Below are 23,458 nucleotides of genomic sequence, written 5' to 3'. Positions count from 1 at the left end.
GCATTATTTTGCTCTTTTTTAAGGCTTAGTAATATTTCACTGTATATATGTATCATATCTTCTTTTTCCATTCCTCTTTTCATGGACATTTATGTTGCATCCATATCCTGGCTATCATAAATAGTGCTACAATGAACATTGGGGTGCATGTATCTTGGGGTGCATGGTTTTCTTTGGATATATCCCAGAAGTAGGATTGTTAGATCATATAGTAGTTTTATTTTTAGTTTTTTTAAGGAACCTCCTTATTGTTCTCCAACTACATTCCCACCAACAATGAAGGTGGATTACCTTTTTTCTGCATCCTCTCCAGCATTTATTGTTTGTAGACTATCCAGTCTAATGTGTCATTTAAGGCTTGTGCTTCCTTATTAATTTTCTGTCTGGATGATCTGTCATTGTGGGAATTCCCCCACTATTATTGTGTTAAAGTTCCTCATTATTTGGGTTACTTTTGATTTCCCTTTCTATGGCTTTTAGCATTTTCCCTATATATTGAAGTGCTTCTATGTTGGGTGCATATATATTTACAATTGTTATAACTTCTTAGATTTATCCATTGATCACTATGTAGTGTCCTTCTTTGTCTCTTGTAACTTCATTTTACTGTCTATGTTTTCTGATATGTTTTGCTACACCAGCTTTCTTTTGATTTCAATTCTCATGGAATACCTTTTTCCATCGCCTCACTTTCAGTCTGCATGTGTCCATAGGTCAGAAGTGCGTCTCTTGTAGATAGCATATATGTAGGTCTTGTTTTTGTACCCATTCATCCAGTCTATGTCTTTTGGTTGGACTATGTATTTTGGTTGGTTTGAGGAATTGCTGGAAGTTAAGTTCAGGGTAGTATGAGAGTGATTTCAGTCTTAAGGAGTCCCCACTCTTTCATGGGTTTTACCTCCAGGAACTCCATTAAGTTTTCAAGGTGAAACCTAAGAAAATTCTCCTAGGGTATTGGGCAGAGAAAAAGAAAATTAACAGTTTTGAAATACACCCAAAGTAGTCTTTATAACAAAAAACTTTTCTTCAAAAAAATGACTTTACAAGACCCTGATCTACCTAGAAGAGGGCAACTATCCAATTCAGCTCCCTCTAGACTTTGTCTCACTTAAGAGGAGGGAAAAAATGGCTAAGAAACATAGTTGAAGTGAGTCCAGAAACTCAGCCCCTCCAAAGATGGACATTTAATCATAAGATCATAGAACTCTTCTCGCACACATCATACCACCATATCAACAGAGCTCCAGTATAATAACAGTGTATTAAACTGAAAGGGTTGCAAGACACAGAATTTATTTTATAAGAATTTCATAGGAAAAGACAAAAGGGAAAGGAAAAAAGAAAAAAACGAGGACACTGTTGAAGCTTCTGACACATCCAGCTACAGTAAATATTAAACACAGCCCAGCTCCTAGCTAGATTAACACAAAACTTCACACAAAGGCTTATTTTCTGCCCAATACATTCTCTGGCTACCAACAACAACAACAACAACAACAAGAAATTACAAGATGTGCTAAAAGGCAAGAGAAACACAATTTGAAGAGAAAAACAAGCTTCCAAACCAGACTCAGGTATGACACAGATTTTGGAATTATCAGATACAGAATTTAAAATAACTTTGATTAATATGTTAAGATCTGTAATGGAAAAAAATGTACAACTTGCAATAATAGATGAGTAATGTAGGCAGAAAAATTAAAACTCTAAGAAAGATTCAAAAGGAAATGCTATAAATTGAGAATGCCATAACAAAAATAAGGAATGCCTTTAATGGATTCATCAGTAGAGTAGATATGGCTGAAAAAGGAATCAGTGAGCTTGAAGGTAAATCAATAGAAATCTCCCATGAAATAAAAGAGAATAAAAAAGAATGGAAAAAATAGAACATCTAAGAACCATGGGACAAGTACAAAATATGTAACATACACATGATAGAAATATCAGAAAGAAAAGAAGGAAAGAATCTGAAGAAACATTTAAAATAAAAATGGCAGAGTATTTTTCAAAGTTAATGACAGCCACCACCACAGATCTAGGAATCTTAGAGACTACCAAGAAGGAAACAGCTATCAAAAAATCTACACCTAGATATATCATATTCAAAATACAGATAACTGAAAAAAAGGGGTGGAGGGAGGGGGAGAGAGAGAGAGAGAAGTTTTGAAAAAGCTAGAGAAAAGTAGCACTTTACCTTTACCTAGAGAGGGAAAAGAATAAGAATTACATAACATTTTCTACCAGAAACCATACAAGGAAGAAGATTTTTAGTGAAATATTTTAGTTGGTGGAAAAAAACCCATTGAAGTTATCCTTCAAAAGTGAAGCAGAAATAGACTTTCTCAGACAACAAAAACTGTGAGAATTTGTCACCAGTACATCTGACAAGCAAGAAATGTCAAAAGCAGTTCTTCAGTATTTAATCAGTCTTTTATACTGCCTCATTTGTAATATATGCAGAAAATCATTTGATAATGTTAAAACTTTAGTATAAATGTACTAGGAAACTAGGATTAGAAGAAAATTTTTTTACATAAAAAAGCTATGTTTATTAGAAATTTTCATACATTAGATACATTTTGTTTTAACTTAAGGAATAAGAAAAAATACCCCTACCACTTCTCCTGTCCAACATTTATTTACTCAACAGGCAACGTATTTCACCCAGTGTACTCCAAGCACCCTCCTAGGCACTGGAAATGCAGTCAGAAGCAAAAGAAATAAGTAAATAAATAAATAAATAAAAAGAAAGAAAGAAAAGGAAAATAATAAATGTCAGAAATTAATCTTCATAGAGAAAGAAAGCGTATTAGAGAAGGAAAAAATAAAGATAAAATGTACCTAACTCTTTCATAAGTAATAATAGTAACATTATATTAGGTGAATATGCATATGGATATTAATAAAATGAATGACAATAATGATAAAAAAGGATGGGAGGAGAGAAGGGATTACTCTGTTATATGGTATATGCACTATTCGTGAATGGCATAGCATTATTTGAAAATTGACTCAGATTAGCTGTAAATGTATATTGAAAATTTTAAGGCAATAACCAAAGAAATGTCTTAAAGTAGCATAATTTATTATGCTAAGAGAAAATATAAAATAGAATACTATACAATGCTTAATCAACACCAGAGAAGAGAGAAAAAAAGAGGTGAAAATTATGAAAAGAAGTAAATAGCAAATGCAATGAATATAAAACAGTTACAAACATGGTAGATATTAATCAGACTATAACAACAATTGGTTTAAATGTGAACTGTCTAAATATATGAATTAAAAACATAGATGGTTCTGCCTATGTTTTCCTCTAAAAGTTTTATAGCGTCTGGCATTACATTCAGGTCTTTGATCCATTTTGAGTTTAATTTTGTGTATGCTGTTAGGGAGTGTTCTAATTTCATTCTTTTACATATAGCTGTCCAGTTTTCCCAGCACCAATTATTGAAGAGATTGTCTTTTCTCCACTGCATATTCTTGCCTCCTTTGTCACAGATTAGGTGACCATAGGTGCATGGGTTTATCTCTGGGCTTTCTATCCTGTTCCATTGATCTATATTTCTGTTTTTGTGCTAGTACTATACTGTCTTTATTACTGTAGCTTTGTTGTATAGTCTGAACTCAGGGAACCTGGGTTCAGCTCCATTTTTCTTTCTCAAGATTGGTTTGGCTATTCAGGGTCTTTTGTGTTTCCATATAAATTGTGAAAATTTTGTTCTAATTCTGCAAAAAATGCCATTGGTAATTTGATAGGGATTGCATTGCACTCTTTGACATAAATAGCAGCAAGATATTTTTTGATCCACCTCCTAGAGTAATGAAAATTAAAACAAAATAAACAAATGAGATTCAATTAAACTTAAAAGCTTTGTACAGCAAAGGAAATCATAAACAAAACAAAAAGACAACCCTCAGAATGGGAAAAAATATTTGCAAATGAAGCAATCAACAAGGGATTAATCTCTAAAATATACTAACAGCTCATACAGCTCAATATTAAAAAATCAAATAACCCAATCAAAAAATGGGGGGAGATCTAAATAGACATTTCTCCAAAGAAGACATACAGTTGGCCAATGAACACATGAAAAGATGCTCAATGTCACTAATTATTAGAGAAATACAAATCAGAACTACAATGAGGTATCACCTCACACCAGTCAGAATGGCCATCATCAAAATCTACAAACAATAAGTGATGGAAAGAGTGTGGAGGAAAGGGAACCCTCTTACACTGTTGGTGGGAATATTAATTGGTACAACCACTATTCATAATGGTATGGATGTTCCTCAGAAAAACTATAAATAGAGCTACCATATGACCCAGCAATCCCACTCCTCAACATATACCTGGAGAAAACAGTAATTCAAAAAGATACATGTACCCCAATATTCATTGCAGCACTATTTACAATAGCCAAGACATTGAAGCAACCTCAATGTCCATCAACAGAGGAATGGATAAAGAAGATATGGTACATATATACAATGGAATATTTCTGAGCCATAAAAAGGAATGAAATAGTGCCATTTGCAGAGATGTGGATAGACCTAGAGACTCTCATACAGAGTGAAGTAAGTTAGAAAGAGAAAAACAAATATCCTATAATATCGCTTTTATGTGGAATCTAGAAAAATGGTACAAATTAACTTATGTGGAATCTAGAAAAATGGTGCAAATGAACTTATTTGTAAAGCAGAAACAGTGACACAGATGTAGAGAGCAAACTTATGGATACCAAGAGGGGAAGACTGAATTGGGAGATTGGGGTTGACATATATACACTACTATGTCTAAAATAGATAACTCATGAGAACCTACTGTATAGTACAGGGAACTCTACTTAGTGCTCTGTGGTGACCTAAATGGGAAGGGAATCTAAAAAAGAAGGGATATACATATGCATATAACTGATTCACTGTGCTGTATAGCAGAAACTAACACAGTATCATAAAGCAACAATACTCCAATAAAAATTTAAAACACACAAACAAAAAGCCAAAGCTTGTTAGAGTGGATAACTAAGCAAGACTCAACTATATGTTATCTACAAGAAAGTCACTTTAAATATAAAGACATGGGTTAAAAGTTGTAGGATAAAGAAAGAATTATCCTGCTTACACTTAAGAAAGCAAGATCACATATTAATTTCAAATAAAGTAGACTTCAGAACAATAAAAATTATCAGAGATAAAGAAGGGTGTTGCATAATGTTTAAAAGTTCAATTCTCCCAGAAGAACATTCTTTAAACAATCCTTAAAATGCATGCACCTGATGACAAAGTATCAAAATACTTGAGGCAAAAACTGAAAAAGCTCCAATGAGAAACAGACAAATCCAGTATTATAATTAGAGACTGAAATAGACAAATTCAGCATTATAGTTGGCAACTTCAACACCCCTCTTTCAATAATTATTATAGGTCCATCAGGCATAAAATCGGTAAGGATATTGCTGAACTGAACAGCACCATTAATCAATTGGAGATTGACATTTATAGAATACTTCATTCTACAACAGCATAATATACATTCTTCTAGAGCTCACATCGAACTGAAATAGAGCACATTCTGGGTCATAAATCACATCTTAACAAACTCAAAAGAATGGAAATTGTATGTTGCCAGAACAATGGAATTAAACTAGAAATCAACAACAGAAAGCTTCAAATTACCAAAATATTTTGAGAAAAAAAACCATATGCTTCTAAATTTTAAAAATCAGTCAAAGAAGAAGTATCAAAAATTTTAAAATATTAGGACTAAATAAAAATGAAAATACATTTTACAAAAATTGGTGGGATGCTGTGAAATCAGTGCTTAGAGGGAAAGTTGTAGCATCAAATACATGTATTAGGAAATAAGAAAGACCTCAATCAAATAAGCTAAGCTTCCATCTTAGGCAACTAGATAAATTGGAAGCAAAAGAAAAGAAGCAGTAAAAATTAATACAGAAATCAATGAAATTGAAAACAAGAAATCAACAGAGGAAGCCAATGAAATCAAAAGCTAGTTTTCTAAAAGAGCAATAAAATCGATAAACTGCTACCCAGGATAAACAAGGAAGTAAGAGAGAATACACAAATTACTAATGACAACAATGAATGGGGAATTCTCCGGCAATCCAGTGATTAAGACTTGGCACTTTCACTGCTGGGGCCCAGGTTTGATCCCTGGCCAGGGAACTAAGATCCTGCAAGCTATGTGGTGTAACAACAACAACAAAAAACACAAAATAAACAAAACAAACAAATGAATAAACAAAAAACATGAATAGTCAACACAAAACTGAAAAAGAGGAACAAAGTCGAAGGATAGGCATTATCCATCTCCAAGACTTACTGTAAAACTACAGTAATAAAGACAGTGTAGTATTGATGAAGAATAGATCAATGGGACAAAATGGAAATCCCAGAAATAGAATCACACAAATATAGTCATGATTTTTGACAAAGATACAAAGGTAATTCAATGAAGCAAGAGTAGTCTTTACAACAAATTGTGCTGAAACAATTGGACATCCCTTTGCAAAAAATAAAAATAAAATAAAAATCTAGTCAAAATGGATCATAAAAAGAAATGTAAAATGCAAAACAGGTGTAAAATTAAGGAAGTTAATGTCTTGAGATCTCTCTGAAAATCAGCCTCATGGTACAAGTTGGAGGAACACTAACTAGGAAGCTCTTCAATGTGGCAAATACCCAGTGTGACTCAATGGTTCTGAAATGTATTTTTCAATGTATTTTCCAGCAAAGTCTCTGAAAGCACCAACTAAGGTTATTGCAACATAAAAGAGTTACATAAGAAGCAGTTAACAAAAGAACTTCATAGAAAGTGAAGCAGCTGGCTGAGAAATGTTGAGTGTAATGAGAATTCAGAACTTCTACTGCATGAGGTACAAAAATGGTTAAAAGGGATCCCATAACAATTTTCTTGATATTTCTTAATCAAAATGGCAGTGACCATGATGATTCCAAGGCAAAGGGGGTATTCCTGTGTGGCAGGGTCCAGTTGCTGCCTCTAATACTCTATGGGTTGATGGTGGGCAACGTATTTTTGAGTAGGCACCCTAAGGGCATTCCCTTCCTTTTCATTTACAGAAAGGAAAAAGGGAATCTTAAAATTGAAATGCCCAAGGGCAGGTGAGCTCATCAAACTGTCCCTTAAGGCCTTAAAACTATGTTGTCTGGTTCTTTATATAAAATTAGGCCAGGGTTTTTATTGATGCATAAAACATATAGCGGTTTGGCAAAAGGGAAAAATCTGGAAGGCATTTTTGGCAATAAACAATTAGCCCAAGAAAACCTCGATGTTAGAGCTTAGCTTGGGGTTTGAGGAAGCTTGGGACACCATGAAGTCTATCTGGACCCAGGTGTGGCCCTTCTTTTGATATCAAATACCCTAAATATCAAGCCAGAGTTTGGGCAAGCCACAATTTTTCCTTGATGATTTTATGTCCCTTTAAGGATAAAAGCTTTAGCATGTACATATTGTCTTTCTGTGAGGAACAAAGAAGGACATCATCCATGTACTTAAACACAGTAGCACCTCTAGGGAACTTCATAACATCCGATCAGCATTAAAGATTTGTGAGAAATAGGACTTTCAGTAAAACCCTGAAGCATTACTATCTAGGTAAATTACTATCTAGGTGCTTTGTTTTGAGATGTTTTTGTTTGTTTGTTTTCTTTGTTTTTGTTTTGTTTTTCCAACTGAAGGCAAAGAGGTATTGGCTAGCTTCATCAACTGGAATACTAAAGAATGCACTGCGTAAATCAATTACAATGAAGAACCTACTTCTGGCGGGAATGGAGGTTAGTAACATATGGGGTTAGGAATAACAGGATATCAAGGGACAACAATGGTATTTATTGCTAGGAGGTCTTAGACAGATCTCCACACTAAGCCTTTAGTTTTCTCATTGGTAAAATGGGAGTGTTGCAGGGGCTACTACAGGGAACAATGAGGTCTTGAGTTTTATAGTATTTTATTATGAGTTTTATGCCTTAAAGGATTTCTTTATTTACAGGGTATTGATTAATTCTGGGAAGTGGTTTTGAGGGATCTACTTAAATCTTGATGCAAGGTTCACTGTGAATTTTGCCAACATCAATTGGAGATTTTGCCCATAAGGAAGGTGGCAGCTGATTCAATGGGGATAAATAATCAGTGTTTGTAGAATCAGCTCTAGTACCATCAGAGACAGAACAAACAAAAGATGTCAATGGATCATTTAATTCACCTGGTTGGTTACTTGTATGACTATTGTCAAATTCTAGAATTGTTCTCCCCTTGTGAGAAAGAAATTCTAGCATACTTTTCTGAGAAATATCTTGGCCTAATAAATGGGTGGGGCAGAAGAATTAAGGAGAAAGGGGTGTATATCTCTCAAAGGGCCTAAACAAAAGGCTAGTGATTGCCAAAGCCTGATCATATAACTTTGTTGGATGATCTCCCAGTTTTAATTCTAGAGACCTTTCAAAGTTTACTCAATTAGTGGTTTTTATCCAGTGCTACTCCTGGCCTTACCAACAAGCATATAAACTAGCTGATATGAGTCAGAGAAACCAGGTTGATAAATTTGAATGACTATATTAAACTCTTCAGCAAATCAGTAAGAATCTTTGATTACTTTGAAAAAATCTTTGACTCTGGCTCACAGTTAAGCTTTAGGCAGGGTGTATAAGAAATTAAGGGTTTGGCTTCCAGATCCTCAGAGGCCTTCATTTAAAGAGACATGTTCTGATAAGTTCAGTGGAAAAGGGAGTGGGGAGAGCTTCAGCGAAAAGGCAAGTTCAGTGAGAGAATGAGTTTGGGGAAGCTGAGTGTACAGAGGAGATGTAGGTAGCACAGAGAGGAAGGAGAAAGAAGGATGTGAAGCACAAGGAGGCCAAGGGAGAAGAGTTTGAGGCTTCAGGAGCCATTTTATCCTTCTTTAATCTTTTGTTTATCTCAGTTAAAATCTTATTTTGCATAGAGGCAAATTTAGACTCCTGATAACTTTGGGAGGACTCGAAATACCAAACAAAATATGCATTCCACTGAGTTCTGGAAATTTTTGAGTTGTAGTCCAGTTCAGTTTTGTAAAAATTAAGTTTGGGGATTTCAAAAGTTCCCCATAATGGCCATCAATATTCTAAATTGCCTTTGGTCAGATCAGTTGGTTTAGTTACAAATATACAAAAGGAAGGCTCTCAATTCTTAAACACAAAATCAGCTGGAGACACTGTGGGGGCCGGCACCCTCAAAATGCTTAAATAACTGAGATTCCATTTCTCAGAGGTTTTTTCCTAGAGTAAAACATCAGTTTTTAAACAGCTCATATAGCTCAATGCAAACAACTTGCAAACCTAAATACCAGCCAATTCTTAAAAAGCAGCTTGAGAGAGTAGCATTGACATATATACACTACCAAATGTAAAAGAGAAGGCTAGTGGGAAGCTGCTGCATAGCACAGGGAGATCAACTCGATGATGGGTGATGACTTAGAGGGCTGGGATAGGGAGGGGTAGAAGGAGTCATGGGAGGGAGGGTATATGGGGATATATGTGTAAATACAGCTGATTCAGTTTGTTGTACAGCAAAAACTGGCACAGCAGTGTAAAGCAATTATATTCCAATAAAGAGCTTAAAGAAAAAAAAAAAAAAAAGCAGCTTGGTCCCATAGGACAAAAGCTTTTTCAGCTTGTTTCTAGAGAATAGCCTCTTCCAAAAGAATAGGCTAAAGACTGAAAAGCTGGCACAAACAGCTGGGTTCCCAAAGGAATGGGCTGAAGGTATTTTCACGCAGCTTCAGTTGAAACAGTCTGATCTCAAAATCAGATCAAGGTACCAAATTAGCGCTTGCATACAGGACAAGGCCTTAGCCAGAAAGATAAAAGCTTAAAACAGATCTCAAATAAAACCTGGAGAGCTTCACCAATAAGTGACTACGAATGATATTTTCCTTAGTAATTAAAGAAATACAAACAACAACAACAACAAAAACCATGGAGAACATCAAACACAAAGAGGGCATGAGCTCAGTTCCAGGAGAAAGATCTACTTTCAAACTTCAGGGTCAGTGAGAAAAGCAGTGAGCAACAATATGTTGAATTTTGGGCACGACACCTGTTTGCTCTCCATTCCCAGAGTGTTGGGGGGGTCTTCTCTGGTCCCTATATGGCCTACAAAAGTACTGACCTGAATAAATCGACTCCCAAAGATTTTTTTAGCAAACTGGATCACGTGCAAATTCCTGCCTGGCAAGGGAATAAGAATGCTTTTAGAGAAAGGAAAAGGAGTTTGGGAGGGCTATAATAAACAAAGAGTCCATGGTTTTTCATTGGCTAAGTCCAGCTTACTGTGGGCACAGTTTTTAAAAAAGAAGTTTGTTCCAAAGTGCCATCCCATCTCAATACTTTATTAAAAATTAATATAATGTTCAAAAATTCAGAATAAATATGATTTAAACACATAGAAAACATGCAAAGTTGTTTGGTCTTTATTTGTTCATTCATTCATTCATTCATTCATTTATCCATCTATATTTACAAGATGTCATTAAGCACTAATCATTTCCAGACTAAAAGCCAAGTGCCCATCATTTTCAGCTATATGTCATTGTATTATGTGTGTTTCTGCCTAAGGATAAAATGTATTTTATAGTTCCAACTGAGCTGATGAGATTTATTTACATTTCTGACAGGTAATATACATGTTGCCTTTTTCTTTTTTGTATTTGCTTCACTTAAATCTAGCAAATAATTTGAGACCTAATTTTAAAACTTAAAACTCCCAGTTATTTTGGCTAGGCAAGTGTAAGATATATTTAACAATCATTTTACAATCATTAATCATTTTATAATCATTCTACCAAATAGTATATTATAAAAAGTCATAAACTAGAATGTTATAAAATTCTCCTGAGAATGCTATTTTTCTCTGAGAATGAGCAACCACCCACTATGCTATTAAGTTTATAGTCTAAACACAGAGACACTGCAGAGCTCAGATCCTTGATTTAATGACAGAAAATATATCCCCCCAAATAGTATTAATCTCTAAACTGCAATAGCTAATTTTCCAAATTCAGGTCCTATAATAAACTTGCTGTGTTTACACTGTGAACATAAAGTAATTAAATGGATTATTTTTAACAAACACATCAGAATGTGTGCATCCACATATGTGTCACCACTCAAAATAGTCATCTTGAGACATTTTCAACTTATTGCAAGAATGTTACCACTCCTCCAACCATTTATTATGACAGTAATAGAGATAAGTTTCTGTGTTTTTGAGAAAGACTTCAGCGAGAAGTCTTAGCCTTTATGCATGATCTCAAAGGATAAATAAATGTTTTCTCATGCACATACATGACACACACAAAGAAGAATTACAGAGAGAAGGATTGGGCCTCTATAATTTTCAGAGGTTTGGTGAGATCATGTGAGACTAGTGGCAAAAAGCTGAAGAAGTTGGGGCTCAAGAAGTAAGCAAAGGTAAGGTCATGAAGTCCTTGTCTATCATGCAAAGAAATTTGAAGCTAATCTTGCACATGATGGTAGCACAATGGAAGTTGCATTTTAAAACAGATATTCTCATCATATTATGGAGGGCAGATTAGAGAATTTTGAGGCTGTAGGAAAGGTCAGTTAAAAAACAAATGAAGGGCTTCCTAGGTGGCGCAGTGGTTGAGAGTCTGCCTGCCAATGCAGGGAACACGGGTTCGATCCCTGCTCCAGGAAGGTCCCACATGCCACGGAGCAACTGAGCCTGTGCGCCACAACTACTGAGCCTATGCTCTTAAAAAAAAAAAAACAACAACAAAAAAAAACAAATGAAAGCTAAATTTAAATTATTACAGTAAGAATGAGGCTTGATTTGAGAATTATTTAGAAGGTAGAGCTGATGAGAATAAGTGACGTGTTCCACAAAGACTTTGATGGAGATGGAGCACAGAAGGACACGGACATTCCTGGCATTGTGTGATTGGATGTGTAGTGGTACTCTCAGCTGGATAAAGGAAAACAAAAACAGGTCATATGTAAGTAAAAAGTATTCAAATTTGAAGATGTTGAGCTCTATATATATGTGAAATTTTCCAGTTGAGTCTGATTTCGAGAGATTAACCCAGCCTTGTTATATGAACATGTGAGTACTGAGGATATATGTGGTAAAAAAAAAAAAAAAAATTAAACAGGCAAATTCACCCCCAAAATCATGTAAGATAAGAAGAAAGGAGAACCAAGATGACATTGAAAGAGAATGATAGTATTGCAAAACAGACAATGAGTAGGAGGAGACAGCGGTATTATGTCTTAAAAGCCAAAGAATAAAGGCTCAAGAAAAAGGAAGTGATAAGTAGAAAAAATTATCAAGCAACATGTTATTGTTTTATGTTATTCTATGTTATGTTATTTAATTCTCAAAACATGCCTCTAAAGCAAGCGTTTCCCATGTTACAGGTGGATGAAGTAGGTTAACTTGCCCAAGGTCAACAGTTAACAAGTTGTGGAATCAAGATTTGGACTGAGCTCCAGCTACCCCAAGGACACATACATGCTGCCAATAGCATTATAATAACAGAGAGAGGAACATGTACATTGTATGTAATAATTAGAGAATAATCAGTGGAGTTACCAGAACTAAGGAAATGAAGAAGTAAATCCAGTAAACACTGATTTCACAAACCTAGTAAACACCAATTTCACATTCAAAAGGCATGATTAATGGGTTTTAGTGAAAGGAGATTTCAGGGATAGGGAAATTTTTTCCTCAAAGTTACACAGACTTGATCATGTTGATGAGAACCAATAGAAAGGAAGAAGTTATCAGACTATACTACAAAGCTACAGTCATCAAAACAGCATGATACTGGCACAAAAACAGACATATAGATCAAGGGAACAGATTAGAAAGCCCAGAAATAAACCACACACCTCTGATAAATTAATCTATGACAAAAGAGGCAACAGTATACAATGGAGAAAAGACAGTCCCTTCAATAAGTGGTGCTGGGAAAACTGGGCAGCTACATGTAAAAGAATGAAACTAGAACATTCTCTAGCACCAAACACAAAAATAAACTCATAGTGGATCAAAGACCTTAATGTAAGTTTGGACACTATAAAACTTCTGGAGGAAAACATAGGCAGAACACCCTCTGACATAAATCACAGCAAGATCTTTTTTGATCCACCTCTGAGAGTAATGAAAATAAAAACAAAAATAAACATATGGGACCTAATTAAACTTAAAAGCTTCTGCATAGCAAAGGAAATAATAAACAAAACAAAAAGACAACCTACAGAATGGGAGAAAATATTTGCAAATGAAGTGACCAACAAGGGATTAATCTCCAATTAATCTGCTAGCAATTCTTTATTTCCCTCACAGCATCCGTTGATCTATAGCAGACAATTTGAGAAATATTATGCTAGAGAATATGCTTCCTAATTATGTAATGGTGATCTCATATGCTATAACAAAGGTCCAAAGAAAAACTTCTTCTTGCACCAATTTCTTCCATGGGTTGAAACAATCTCAATACAATATATTTAAGCAATGTTGGGATTAATTAGGTTCCTGTGAAAAGCAGCCAAGACAAGGTTAGACCTGTAACAGATTCATCAAGGAAAATGTCTGAGGAAAAGGGGAAGGGCAGAGAAGGAGGGCAGTCATAAGGCTGAGACACAGCTTTGAGACTTGTGATGGAAAAAGAAGGAAGGAGATTGGCATAAAGAGTCTCAAACTACAGATCTAAGAAAGTTTTGGCCAGGCTGATGAGGAGTCCCTCAGAAGAACCTGCCTTAGTATCCCTGCCAGTTCAGTCACTGGGGGAGAATGGCCTGTGAGAGGGATGGCCTTTATGCACACATAGTGGTGGAGTCATAGAGAGCCTGAGTGCTGTGTTTTCACAGATACCACTGTCTACCCTGTCCTGCACAGCTCTTGCATGATTCCCATGGATCTCTTTTCCTGAGAGGAAAAGTTTGAGATGGAATGTAGAGGGACAAACTACAGCCACCATCTCTGTAGCTGATCTCAGAACAACAAAGGGTACTTATCCCATCTTTCCTTTTATTCTAATTTTTCCTTATCCACAGTTGTCACATTGGCAGGTCTTGTTGGCTTTCCTGATGATGTGACCAAACCTATATCCCTGAGAGGTCTGAATCCTTGGTAACTATACCCTCCTCAGTCCAGGGTTGCTGCATGTGTTTGTTCATGGTTATGATGGGGCAAGAAAGTACCAGGAAGAATCCACATGAATCACCTAGTCCCCACATATATTCCTCTCTGTCTAAAAGCAACCTACCTCCTCCTTACTGATTAGGGTCAATCACCCCTTACAGAATGGGGACTCCTCTTCTTGTCTTCTGGTCCTAGGACACCAAAAGTTTAAAATGCTGTGGCAACAGCCATAACTTGATCTTCATTAGAGCCCATGTTTCCTGGCAAGAGTACACCCCCCCATGGAGAAACAGGACCTTGAACACTATAGAGTGAAGATTTATGGGGATAGGAAGCATAAATTCCCCAGTTACATTGAGAGGTGATTTTAAGGGGGGGGCACTCATTTCCTGGATCCATACATCTTTCCCACTGGGAATAGAGAACCATATAAAGGTCTCTGATTTTATGCATATACTATATCCTGAAGGATGGCATCTCAACCTAACAGAGTGTTTCCTCTGAGCGGGCACTTCAGCTTTGCCTTTTGAAGGCATGACAGCATTCTACAAGGCCAGCTGCTTCTGGGTCGTGTACTCTAATACAACCAAAGTATCTCATAGTCATGAGTATGCTCTCTTGCCTTCTTTAATGTGAAGTAGGTCCTCTAGTCAGATGCTATCTTGTGTGGAATTCCATGCCTGTGGACCAGACATTCCATAAGCCCCCAGAGAGTGGTACTGGCTGGTTCTGTGGGCAGGAAAGCAAATCACACTGAGAATTGAATGACAGGATCCAACGTAGTCAATTTGCTGCCTAATAACTGGCCAGTCTCCTCAAAAATAGTGCCATTTGGGGAGGGAGGGTAAGGTCTGTTTTGTTCAGTTTCTGACATTTGGACATTGAGAGGCAGTAATTCCTAGATTAGCCTTTGTTAATAGGGATCCATGTTTTAGGTCCCAGCAGAGCCTCCAGTGATGTCACAATGGCATGTGAGTTTGGAAATGGAATCAGAAGAAAGTAAAATTTCTCTTCAGGAAAAAGTCATCAAATCATTTAAATTGTACTTCTGTCACAGACTATCCTTCTTTGATCCTGAACAATCTAGCAAATATAAATTATAATAATAACCACAACAGAGGAGCAACAAAAATGTCCATCAACAGACAAATGGATAAAGAAGATGTGACACATATATACAATGGAATATTACTCAGCCATAAAAAGGAATGAAATTGAGTTATTTGTACTGAGGTGGATGGACCTAGAATCTGTCATACAGAGTAGAGTAAACCAAAAAGGGAAAAACAAATACCGTATGCTAACACAGATATATGGAGTCTTAAAAAATGGTAATGATGAACTCAGTGGCAGGGGAAGAATAAAGACACAGATGTAGAGAACAGTCTTGAGGACATGAGAAGTGGGGGGAAGGGGAAGCTGGGACAAAATGAGAGAGTAACATTGACATATACACACTACCAAATGTAAAATAGGTGGCTAGTGAGGAGCAACTACATAGCACAGGGAGATCAACTTGATGACTGGTGATGACCTAGAGAGGTAGGATAGGGGAGGTTGGAGGGAGACTCAAGAGGAAGGGGTGAGTGGAAAGATGGTGGTGAAATAGAAGGATGTGGAATGCATCCCTCTTCACAGATGCATCTGGAATACATCAAAAGATGCAATAATTCCCACAGAGAACCAGCTGAACACCAGCAGAAGACCTTGGACACCAGAAAGGATTGCAAAGATGCCAACATAACTGGGTAGGACAGAGGGGGGGGAAAGGAGAAAGAGGGGGAGAAGAAAGGAAAGGGACAGGTCCCACACCCTGGGGCAGGGAGATCTGAAACAGAGGGGAGATTGCCAAATTCGGGGAAACATCCCTTATCTGATGGGGAAACCCCTTCTGCAATGGGGAATTTCATGGGGTCAGAAGGGAGATATTTGGGATCATTCAAAAAGGATGAAGCAGCTGATCTGTGGTAGATGGGAAAGAGTGAGAAACACACAGACGGTCCACATCACAGCTGAGCTTGTCCGGACTGAGATGCGGGTTCACAGATGAACAGAGGATCTGGGAGCTGGAAAGTGGGAACTGGAGAACTGGTTCAGGGTGAGAAACATTGTTGGCAGTGGGGAAATGGACTGAGAGGACAGGAAAGAAGAAATCCACAGTGGAGAATGTCTACTGCAGAAAGCTGGGCAGCCATGGCAGAGGCTCAATACTGCTGACTCACAAGCAGTGGGGAGGAGCCACAGGTGTAGCCTCTCTCTCAGAGCCTACAAGAGACAAAGGAAGAACCCCTCTGGGCCTGGCTAACACAGTCAGGGATAACAAAGGCCCCCAGGTGGGGCTGGCCTAGAGTGCCTGCAGCTGAGAGCCACGAGTCCGCAGAGTGGTCCAGCTGCAGAGACATTCTGTTTACAGCTGAGCCGCTGGCATCCCTCTGTAACAGGCACCATCACTGCTGACTGAGCTGCTGTGACCAAGGCAGGGCACCACAGCAGAGTCCTATGCAGGGGGCAGGAGCTGCCTTTGTAGTCACTCTCTCTGCCTGAGCCACTGGCATCCCACTGCAAGAGGCACTGCCACTGCCACCCAGGCTCCCGTGACCTAGGCAGGGACTGACTGCTCACTCACTCCCAGGGGAAGTAGCCACTATTGTACCTTTTCTCTCCACACACACCTGAACTTACAGATGAACAATAAAAGAAGTTCTGCTGGCTGCAGAGTAATACAAAAAGCCCAAGATGGATAGAAGGACACTTACAGATGAGACCCCAAGGAAACAGAAATATTATTGTTAATTCTATTGATCTTGTTCATCCTGGGGTCAATTCTAGCTTTTTTATTATTATTATTAATTACGATCATAGTCCTAAGGGATCTACATGTTTTATAACATTTTTTATCTTTAGATTTTTTCTTCTATTTTCATTTTTAGCCTTTTTATATATCTCTATTTCTAGCTAAGTTTTTTTATAGTGCTGATTTATCTCTCCTACCATCTTTTCTTCTCTTTCATACATATATATTTTTTCTTTTTCTTTTCATATGTCCAGTCACACTACACTTTCTGTGACCCTGTCCTCTATCCTTTTTTAGCTTATTTTACCTTAATATACTTATAATCAATACTATCCCTCTGCTCCGTTTCCTTGTTTTATTCTCCAGATGACACACTGCTTTGGTTATTATTAGGTTTGGCCATTATCTTAGTTCTAATTATAATTGTCTGGTTTCGTTTTGGGAATCTTCAGTCTGTCTGGTTGTACTCTTGATCTTTATTACATTTGATCCTAGCTTGCAAAATTCCCTTGGATATGTGTTTGTGCATGTGTGATTTTTGTTTGTTTGTTTTGTCTGTTGGTTTTTTTTTTTTTTTTTTTTTTTTTGGTTTTTAATTTCAGTTGGTTTTCTCTTTGATTGTCTGATTGCATACTGGGGTTCTTCTGTCAGGTCTTTCTACTGACTTATGTTCTATTGGATTCAGCTTTTGTGTGTATTGTAAATGTATGTGTTTCCTTGATTTAGTATTTGTTTGACTCAACACCCCGCCATTCGTCTGGGGTTTGGACAGTCTTCTTTAAACCCCTTTGTTGCTGGGACAAGCAACCTCTGAAGTCTGGACTACTCCATCAGAAGTCAAGTATGAGGCTCTGGGCAGGGAGCACTAAATCCAGGTTGCTAGACTACTAGGGAGTCCTTAGCCACAGGGAAGATTAACTGCAGAGAACTCTCATGGAGCCCTGTATCAGAGTCTAAGACCCAGCTTTATCCAACTGTCTGCAACTGCCAGTGCTGGACACCTCACACCAAACTACAAACAAGACAGGAACACAAACCCACCCATCAGCACACAGACTACCTAAAGCAATGTTAACCTCACAGATACTCTGAAACACATGACCTTATATGGCCCTGCTCACCAGAGAGAAAAGACACAGAGCCACACACTGGAAACCAGGCACTAAGGCTCCCCTCTTGGAAGCCTACTTGAGACACTGGACAAACCCCAAAATGGAACAGAGAGCAGAGACAAGAGGAATTACTACCAGGCAGCATAGGGAAAGGAGACAGCAAATCCTATAAATTAGAAAAAATGAGAAAAAAAAAAAAAAAAAAAAAACCTTGCAGACAAAGGAGCAGGAAAAAACCCACAAGAACAAATAAGTGAAGAGGAAATAGGAAAATTGCCAGAAAAAGAATTCAGAGTAATGATAGCAAAGATGATACAAAATCTCAAAAACAAAATAGAGAGAATAAAAGAAACAGTTAATAAGGACCTAGAAGAACTAAAGAGCAAAAAAACAGTAATGGACAACAAAATAACTGAAATTAAAAATACTCTAGATGGTATAAACAGCAGAATAACTGAGGCAGAAGAACGAATAAGTGAGTTGGAAGATAGAATGGGCAAAATAACTGCCACAGAGCAGAAAAAAGAAAAAAGAATAAAAAGAATGGAAGACAGTCTCATAGACCTTGGTGACAACATCAAGTGCACCAACATTGGAATCATAGGCATCCCAGAAGAAGAAGAAAAAAAGGAAGAATCTGAGAAAATATTTGAAGAGGTTATAGTGGAACACCTTTCCAACATGGGAAAGGAAATAATTAATCAAGTCCAAGAAGCGCAGAGAGTCCCATGCAGAATAAACCCAAGGAGAAACACACCAAGGCACATATTGATCAAACTAATGAAAATTAAACACAAAGAAAGAATATTAAAAGCAGCAAGAGAAAAGCAACAAATAACATATAAGGGAAAACCCATAAGGATAACAGCTGATTTTTCTTCAGAAATTCTGCAGGCCAGAAGGGAGTGTCAGGATATACTGTAAGTCCTGAAGAGAAAAACCTACTGCCAAGAATACTCTACCCAGCAAGAATCGCATTCAGGTTTGATGGAGAAATCAAAAGCTTTACAGACAAGCAAAAGTTAAGAGAATTCAGCACCATCAAACCAGCCTTACCAGAAATTGCTATAGGAAATTTTCTAGGCAGGAAACACAAGAGAAGGAAAAGACCTACAAACACAAACCCAAAACAATTAAGAAAATGGTAATAGGAACATACATGTCAATAATCACCTTTAATGTAAATGGATTATATGCTCCAACCAAAAGACACAGACTGGCTGAATGGATACAAAAACAAGACCCTTCTATATGCTATCTACAAGAAATCCACTTCTGACATAGGAACACATATGACTGAAAGTAAGGGAATGGAAAAAGATATTCCATGTAAATGGAAGTCAAAAGAAAGCTGGAGTAGCAATACTCATATCAGACAAATTAGACTTTAAAGTAAAGACTGTTTCAAGAGCAAGGAAGGACAGTACATAAAGATCAAGCATTCAATCCAAAAAGAAGATATAACAATTGGAAATATCTATGCCCCCAACATAGGAGCACCTCAATATATAAGGTAAATGCTAACATCCATAAAAGGTGAAATCAACAGTAACACAATAATAGTAGGAGACTTTAACAGCCCATTTGCACCAATGGACAGATCATCCAAACAGAAAATAAGTAAGTAAACACAAGCTTTTTTTTTTTAAGCAGTGAATTCTACAAATTTTAATGAAAATATTTTATTTTATTTTATTTTATTTTATTAAGCTCTTTATTGGAATATAATTGCCTTATATGTTTGTACCAGTTTTTGAGGTACACCAAAGTCAATCAGCTGTATTTATACACATATCCCTATATTCCCTCCCTCCAGTGATTCCCCCCCATCCTCCCCATCCTGGCCCTCTAAGGCATCACCCATCATTGAGTTGATCTCCCTTTGTTCTATAGCAACTTCTCACTATCTATCTATTTTACAGTTGGTAGTAAACACAAGATTTATATGACACACTAGATCATCTCAACTTAATTGATATTTATAGGACATTCTATCCAAAAACTACAGAACACACTTTCTTCTCAAGTGCACATGGAACATTCTCCATAATAGATCACATCTTGGGTCACAAATCAAGCCTCAGTAAATTCAGGAAAATTGAAATCATATCAAGCAACTTCTCCAACCACAATGCCATGAGACTAGATATCGATTACAAGAAAAAAAACTGTAAAAAATACAGACACATGAAAGCTAAACACTATGTTATTAAACAACCAAGAAATCACTGAAGAAATCAAAGAGAAAATCAAAATTACCTAGAAAAAAATGATAATGAAAACACAACAAACCAAAACCTGTGGGACACAGCAAAAGCAGTTCTAAGAGGGAAGTTTATAGCAATACAGTTCTACCTCAAGAAACAAGAAAAATTTTGAACAACCTAACCTTACACCTAAAACAAGTAGAGAAAGAAGAACAAAATAAAAACCCCAAAGTGAGCAGAAGGAAAGAAATCATAAAGATCAGAGCACAAATAAAGGGAAAAAAATGAAGGAAACAATAGCAAAGATCAATAAAATGAAAAGCTGGTTCTTTGAGAAGATTAACAAAATTGATAAACCATTAGCCAGACTCATCAGGATAAAAAAGGGGGAAGACACAAATCAATAGAATTAGATACGAAAAAGGAGAAGTAACAATGCACACCACAGAAATACAAAAGATCATGAGAGACTACTACAAGCAATTATATGCCAATAAATTAGATAACCTGAAAGAAATGGATAAATTCTTAGAAAAGTACAATCTTCCAAGACTGAACCAGGAAGAAAAAGAAACCATGAACAGACCAATCACAAGTACAGGCATTGAGACTGTGATTAAAAATCACCCAACAAACAAAACCCCAGGGCCAGATAGCTTCACAGGCAAATTCTATCAAACACTTAGGGAAGAGCTAACACCTATCCTTCTCAAACTCTTCCAAAATATAACAGAAGGACGAACACTCCCAAACTCATTCTATAAGGCCACCATCTCCCTGATACCAAAACCAGGCAACAATGTCACAAGAAAAGAAAATTACAGGCCAATATCACTGATGAATATAGATGCAAAATCCTCAACAAAATACTAGCTAACAGAATCCAACAGCATGTTAAAAAGATCATACACCATGATCAAGTGGGGTTTATTCCTGGAACGCAAGGATTCTTCAATATACAAAAATCAATCAATGTAACACATCATATTAACAAATTGAAGGATTAAAAATCATATGATCATCTCAAGAGATGCAGAAAAAGCTTTTGACAAAAATCAACATCCATTTATGATAAAAAAAAAAAAAAACTCTCCAGAAAATGGGAATAGAAGGAAATTACCTCTACATAATAAAAGCCATATAAGACCAACCAACAGCCACCATCATTCTAAATGGTGAAAGACTGAAACAATTCCCTCTAAGAACAGGAATAAGACAAGGGTACCCACTCTCATCACTATCATTGAACATAGTTTTGCAAGTGTTAGCCACAGCAATCACAGAAGAAAGTGTAATGAAAGGAATCCAAATTGGAAAAAAAAGAAGTAAAATTGTCACTCTTTGCAGATGACATGATATTATATGTAGAAAACCCTAAAGAAGCTACCAGAAAACTGCTAGCACTAATCAATGAATTTAGTAAAGTAGCAGGATACAAAATTAATGCATGGAACTCTCTTGCATTTCTATACACTAACAGCAAAAGAACAGAAAGAGAAATTAAGGAAACACTCCCATTTACCATTGTGACAAAAAGAATAAAATACCTAGGAATAAACCTGCCTAAGGAGGCAAAGGCCTGTATGCAGAAAACTATAAGACACTGATGAAAGAAATCAAAGATGATATAAACAGATGGAGAGATATACTACGTTCTTGGATTGGAAGAATCAACATTGTGTAAATGACTATACTACCCAAAGCAATTTACAGATTCAAAACAATCCCGATCAAATTACCAATGGCATTTTTCCCAGAACTAGAACGAGAAATCTTACAATTTGTATGGAAATGCAAAAGACCCTGAATAGCCAAAGCAATCTTGAGAAGGAAAGATAGAGTTGCTGGAATTAGGTTTCCTGGCTTCAAGCTATACTACAAGGCTACAGTGATCAAGACATTGTGGTACTAGCACAAAAACAGAAAAATAGATCAATGGAACAGAGTAGAGAGCCCAGAGATAAAGCCACAGGCATATGAGCACCTTATCTTTGACAAAGGAGGCAAGAATAAACAATGGAAAAAAGATAGCCTCTTCAACAAGTTGTGCTGGGAAAATTGGACAGCTATATGTCAAAGAATGAAATTAGAACACTTCCTAACACCATACACAAAAATAAACTCAAAATAAAGACCTAAATGGAGAGCCAGACACTGTAAAACTCCTAGAGGAAAACATAGGCAGAACACTCCATGACATACATCAAAGCAAGATCCTTTTTGACCCACCTCAAAAATAAACCAATGGGACCTAATGAAAATTAAAAGCTTTTGCACAGCAAAAGAAACCATAAACAAGACAAGAAGACATCCTTTAGAATTGGAGAAAATATTTGCCAAAGAAGCAACTGACAAAGGATTAATCTCCAAAATATACAAGCAGTTCATGCAGCTTTATAACAAAAAAACAAATAACCCAATCCACAAATGGGCCGAAGACCTAAACAGACATTTCTCCAAAGAAGACATGCAGATGGCTAACAAACATATGAAAAGATGTTCAACATTACTAATCATTAGAGAAATGCAAGCCAAAGCCACAATGAGATATCACCTCGTACCAGTCACAAGGGCCACCATCAAAAAATCTAGAAACAATAAATGCTGGAGAGAGTGTGGAGAAAAGGGAATCCTCCTGCACTGTTGGTGGGAATATAAATTGATACAGCCACCATGGAAAACAGTATGGACGTTCCTTAAAAAACTAAAAATAGAACTGCCATATGATCCAATAATCCCACTCCTGGGAATATACCCAGAGAAAACCATAATCCCAAAAGAAACATGTACCACAATGTTCATTGCAGCACTATTTACAATAGCCAGGACATGGAAGCAATCTAAATGCCCATCAACAGATGAATGGATAAGGAAGATGTGGCATGCATATACAATGGAATATTTCTCAGCCATAAAAAGGAATGAAATTGAGTTGTTTGTAGTGAGGTGTGTGCACCTACAGACTATCATACAGAATGGAGTAAGCCAAGAAGAGGAAAACAGATACCGTATGCTAACCCATATATATGGAATCTAAAAAACTGGTACTGATGAACCCAGTGGCAGGGCAAGAATAAAGATGCAGATGTAGAGAACAGACTTGAGGACATGGGGTGGGGGGGTGGCAAAGGGGAAGCTGGGCGGAAGTGAGAGTGTAGCA

This window comes from Hippopotamus amphibius, chromosome 5 (genome assembly GCF_030028045.1).
Source record: "Hippopotamus amphibius kiboko isolate mHipAmp2 chromosome 5, mHipAmp2.hap2, whole genome shotgun sequence".
Lineage (NCBI taxonomy): Eukaryota > Metazoa > Chordata > Mammalia > Artiodactyla > Hippopotamidae > Hippopotamus > Hippopotamus amphibius.
Note: the sequence above shows the minus strand (reverse complement) of the source record.